Source organism: Mchenga conophoros, linkage group LG14 (assembly GCF_057382185.1).
Source record: "Mchenga conophoros isolate Kocher_MC1m ecotype Shallow Benthic linkage group LG14, M_conophoros_male_GT1.1, whole genome shotgun sequence".
Taxonomy (NCBI): Eukaryota; Metazoa; Chordata; class Actinopteri; order Cichliformes; family Cichlidae; genus Mchenga; species Mchenga conophoros.
The window spans coordinates 23790064-23796021 of NC_140539.1; positions in this window are offsets into that span (position 1 = coordinate 23790064).

Here is a 5958-nt window from a genome sequence, read left to right on the forward strand (position 1 = left end):
TGCCTGAATATGAGAATGAAATTCAAGCAGGGAAAAAACGGAAGAATTTAAGCTGTTTTAAAGCCACACCCCCACGTGATATAGTCTAAAAATATGACATGTATAAAGACACAATCAGCGTGCTTGCCCAACACGTTTAGACCCAACAAGCGCTTCGTCAGCAAGAGGTGTACGATAGACACGCCATCGTGACTTTAATATTTTTGCTCAGGTGAAACTTAAAAAGAATTTAAAACTGGATCACCAGATTTCAAAACTGGTTCCAGCACTGACTTTTCCCTTACCTGAAATAGTTGACGATGTTTTTCACCGACTCTGATTAGTGGCTGACCTGCTCTGCCACCTGAGCTACAGCCACCCCGATATATGTTATTTATTTATATATTATTCTTGATGTTGCCCTTAAGTGGGAGTTAGCTTGACATTTTTTGGAAAGTGTTTGTGAAGGACATCTCTTATAGTTAACATGCCATACAAATATGGTCCATATTTTGCCGACAAGAGCTTGTTCCCACCTGCAGTCCTCCGACCGCTCTGCCTCTCCTAAGAGAATATATTAAATAGCTTAAAAACAAACGAACAGCATAAACACATCGTTAAAAGAAACAGAATCTCCATTCCACATTGTCCAGTTTCAGTTAATATCTTTGTCGACAGATTTGTGCTTTTCTCGTTTTGCTCGTCCTCAGGGCACAATTGAAAATTAGTTTGTTAAAAATTTTAGTGAAGCAAATTTTCTAGTACTTATGGGACTTTGAAGTGGTTTTCTGGTGAAGATATCGTCATCGTTAACACCATTTAGAAATCAAACTACCATATCTTATTTCGTGGGTGCTTAGTTAAAGAGCCTCAAAAACCTCTATAGCAAATTGCAAACAAGTGGAAGTACACATAAAAAGTGCAAGAAACGCAGTCTATCTATCTATCTATCTATCTATCTATCTATCTATCTATCTATCTATCTATCTATCTATCTATCTATCTATCTATCTATCTATCTATCTATCCATCCAACCTGTGAAGACACAATGAAGAACGAGGCTTCAAAACGCCCAATATCATTATCAATAGCGTAAAATAAATTTTAAAGAGTTACAACGATTTTTCATGATGATTATCCGAGCTGGATAAGCAGAAATGATGTCTGCAGAGATAAACTGGGCATGGGGGGTACGCCGAAATTTCCCGGTGGCTTGCGGGTCGTTTTGGCGTGTTATGATCTGTCACATTGACCAGCAAACACATTCAGAACCACGGAGAATTCAAGCTGCAGGTACGGCTCTCACAGCCAGATTTACCAAGTGGTAGTAAGTTAGATACATTTGCATGAGGCAGCAATCACAAAAATGCTAAATGGGAGGGTAAAGTTATTCAGTTGATCTACAAACAATGCGCTACTTTATGTGTTACAGCCAGGGTATAACTTGTTTTAATGCTTTATGCTGTCTTTCATTGGTTTGGTTTTATGGATCTTTGTATATAGTTTGCATGCTTTTATTTTGAAGTTATTGTTTTTTTTTACTTCCTTCCCACACCTTGATCAAAGCAACTCTCCACAATTGCTCACACACTCACACATAAAAGATGGGAGGTGAGGGCAGTCAGAGGGAGAAGAGTCACAGAGCATGTACAGAAGTGAAGCATGCATTAAGACTGCATAGTGCATAGAGCAACAGGATAGAAAAGCCACACAGATTCCAAGGACACTGGCCCTTGAACAGGCAGACATGAGCAACCATCAACCTACCAAAAAAAAACCAACCCCACTCTGGTTTTACCCATGTATTTTCCTCCCAAAGCAGCTATATATATGGTAATATTAGCAATTAGTAATTATGAATTACTCTGGGCTTTTTGGCTTTGAAGAACACACAACACTCTTTATTCCATATCCTGAAGAGTTCTCGTGTTACTAAAGATGATTGGGTACCAACCGAAAATAATAACATCATCACATTAATATGTGCATTTTTAAAAAAGAGATAAGAAGATAAGATAAGATAGAACTTTATTAATCCCTCGGGTGGGTTCCTCTGGGAAATTCGGTTTCCAAACAGCACAGCACCAATAGAAGTTACAGAATGTGAGCAGAATACCATATATACACATATAAAAATACAGAGACATATATAAATAAAGCGTATACAAAAGGGATAAATAGAATAAATAGGAATAAGAATACAAGGGAATTGCACATTTCAAGTATTGAAGTCTATTGCACCGTTGGTTATTAACAAAAAGTATTGCACAGTGAAAAGGCACTACAGCTTAGTTGTTCCCCCCTCCTTTGTCCTCCTGTTTCTCCTCCCTCTCTCCTCCAGAGAGGAGTTAAACAGTTTGATGGCGTGTGGGACAAAGGAGTTTTTAAGTCTGTTAGTTCTTGTCTTTGGGAGAAGCAACCTGTCACTGAACAGACTCCTCTGGTTGTTTATGGCCGTGTGCAGAGGATGCCCAGCATTGTCCATAAAAGTATATATCAGCCAACATGACATGTGGCAGCACAGTAGAAAAAAACAAGCCCTCCATACAAAGCCCTACATTAAATTCAGTCAAGGACATTCCATGGCTGGCCTCTAGCGAGGTTGGCTGCTTGGTCCTCTGGGACTCTACCCTCTGGGCAGATGTCACCAAGATGTGTGGTTATGTGCACCCTTAGGAGTTGCAGATGGTCCGGTTCTCCTGGATCCTTTTCTGTCTTCATACAAGAATGTTTCAACATTTCTCTCCCAAAAGAAATCAAAATGATCTTTTTTTTTTGTTTTAAAATATTTTCTATGTTGTATTGTGGAGAAAATATGAGCTTATAACATTTGGAAATAACTGAATTCTGTTTTTCTTCTGTCTGCACCTTATGTGTGTACTTTGTGTCTGCATGGGAATCTTTGTACCACAGATATTGCAGGTATTCATTTTGCTGCTACTACAGCTGTGATGAAAAGTTGATTTTAAGTCCTGCACAGGAGTAACTGCCGTTTGTGTTGGACTTGGTTGCACCACATTGACAGCCATTTAAGTGACGGGTTCCTTGGACAAGAGGACCATTCAATTCAGTTCAATTCAATTTTGTTTATACAGCACCTAATCACAACAACAGTTACCTCAAGGTGCTGTATATTGTAAGGTGGACCTTACAATAATACATACAGAGAAAAACCAAGCAATCATATGATGTGATCATATGATGTTCCAGTTTGTAAAGCCCATTATAAATGAGGACTGTTTGGAGGAGAGCCTGTTTGAGCCAGGTGACAGGTAGCTCAAAAGACTGACAGAAACATTTTTCCTCCTGTGTACCCAGCAGTGCAATTAGCTGATGCGATCAGCACTATTTTAATCAATAAAATAATCTTTCCCTTCACAAGCACATTCAGACAACATAACAGCCCACTCCATGCACATCACACCACAAACGGAACTAAGTTTCTTACTGAAGCACGCTCAGGAATACCATCAGGAAGTCTGCAGGAAGAAGAGTGTAGGGTTTTTTAAGAGAGACAAGACAAATATGCTCAAATTATAAGTTTTCCCAATTTATTATCAAAATAGTTCGAATTTCAGATGAGTTTTACATGGCACCATGGACCTCCTCTCTGCCTCAGACAAAAAGGCTGCTGCACCCAGCCAGTAAACGCTTTTTATTATATGTGATAATAAACAGGATACTAAGGTGATTGGTCAAAAGTTGGAGAAAAGCCACTCCTTATTTGACTGGAATCCAATACTTGCATTTCTTCTTCTGATGCTTTCTGGGCATCTCCTTATTTGGCGACACCACTTCACACATCACCATGGCAACGACCGCATCTCTGCCCTCAGGCATGTCAGACCTGCTTAAAGAGATAGGGATGTGATCTGCTTGTAGTAACCTGTGATGCTGTAAACGTTTTAGTTGTGTTTGGGAAATGAGAGAACATTTTATTACATAAAATAGTGCTGATCGCATCTTGCCAACATCTGCTTTGCCTGCTGATGGCACATTTTCACCTCACCCTGGCCTGGTGAGGAAAAGCTGGAAACCAGCTTATCTGTCTGGTGACTCAAACTGGTTCTCCTCCCTAAGGTGCTATACAAACCTGAACACTATGGCTAACAGCTGGATTTTGAATGCAGTTAGCCAATCGGTGAACAGCCACTTGCTACTAAAGAGACAGACAGTGAAAGTGAAGTATATCCTCAGTTTCTTAACATAAAACTCATTGTTGCAGCCAGGGGCAGCAGAGACGTTATCCCCTTACATTTTTAGTTTTAGTGTTGTTATTTTCCTCTGAGTTATCAAGTATGCGACTACTTAGCTAACATAAATTAATATAAGTCTTTCATATCAATAAGGCAACCAAATCTTGAAACTGATAAGCTTCTACACGCCGCTTGACATATGCTGATAATGAAAGTACTTTGATTTTTCCATGTTCTCTATGCAAATAGTTTTTGGGTTGCAAGGGCATGTGTAAAAGCCCCATGCTAGGTACATCCCTTGACAGTGTATACAGTGAACAAACTGTTTACTGCTTTTAGTCTTCTGTTTTTTTTCTTTACTTCCATCCTATCCAAAACTTAAACACTATTTCTGAAATTTCTCAATTTTCTTTCTTTATTTGTGAAGCTCAATTTCAATTTTGATGAGCCTGTTATGGAATTTGTTGACTGGTTTTGCTTGGCACAATGGGGCTTGTGTCCAACCAATAAGATGATCCAAGATCAGGTACTAGTGGTTTTAAGACTGTCCACTTTCTAACTGACTACACCCAAAGGTTATGCTTGCATCTGAATCTTGATAATCCTTGTGGGACTCTGGCATGTAGTTCTCCCCTGTGATCATCTTTTCATCCAATATTTGAGTTCTGAATGTGATAAACCGTTCTTCTTAAAACATTACATTTACATAGTGATCAATACTTTAGGCTGGTTAAAAGGAAAGGTCTATTCGAGCCCTGCAGTAGTTTTCAATACTCAAACACAACTTTCCACACTTTAGATTGGAGATAATTTATCTGAATTTCTGGAGCCACTGCCACTCCAATTTGAGGCCTTCTCCAGAATGCAGCCTAAATTCATGCTCATGCTCTCCACTATTTTCTAGTAGAAACCTTGTTGAATCTAAATGAGGATGTGGTCCTAGCTGGTGCAATGTCTTTAACTTACTGCTCAAGTGTTACTGAATTGAGAAAAATCCTAAGCATATTTTTGCAAGTTTCTTTAGCATCAATGAGGGGAAAAATAAAAGACTAAGCAATATGGCGCGATCTCTCACTGAACGAAATAAGCAGTGTTAAACTTTATTTGGTCATCTTTTTTACTGTACTGAGACATTAGATGTCTCACCTTTGCATTCATGGCCAAGCCACTTGAGGGAGGATATAGGTCCCACACACTGCACTTATCCAAACAGTACATTGTTGTGCACACCAGATGATTATTTTTCCACCATCAGCAAAATGTTGTAATATTTATTTGTGTTGAAAAGGCTACTTATAATCCCCTTAATTCCAGGATCAAAGTTGAATGCAATTTATCTTTTAATGTTTTCAGCTGGGCTCATCTTAAGTGGGACTTTAAAAGAGCTTTTTGTGGTTATGTAGTTGTCTTTCAGCATTTCTTGAAACTATTAAAACAATAATAAATAAACAACTTTTAAAATTCTTTAATGAATATCCATGTACACTTGGTGTATTTAAGCTCTGTTTGCTTGGATTTTTGGGCTTCCCTGTATTTTCTATTTGTTCAATGAAGTTTGTTTTATTTGTTTATTCTACTCAGTATCCCTATCTCAAATTATTCCCGAAAACTTTTAATTGACAAAATACAAATGCAGAGCAGCAGAACTGATCATTTTAAAAAATTTAAATGAACTCACTATCAGTGGACCAAGAATACGAAGGAAGTGAATTATTTCATCTTGGCAGTGGGAAACAACTTCCCACACTGTCATTTAAGCATATTTTCTGAACGGCTGACCAT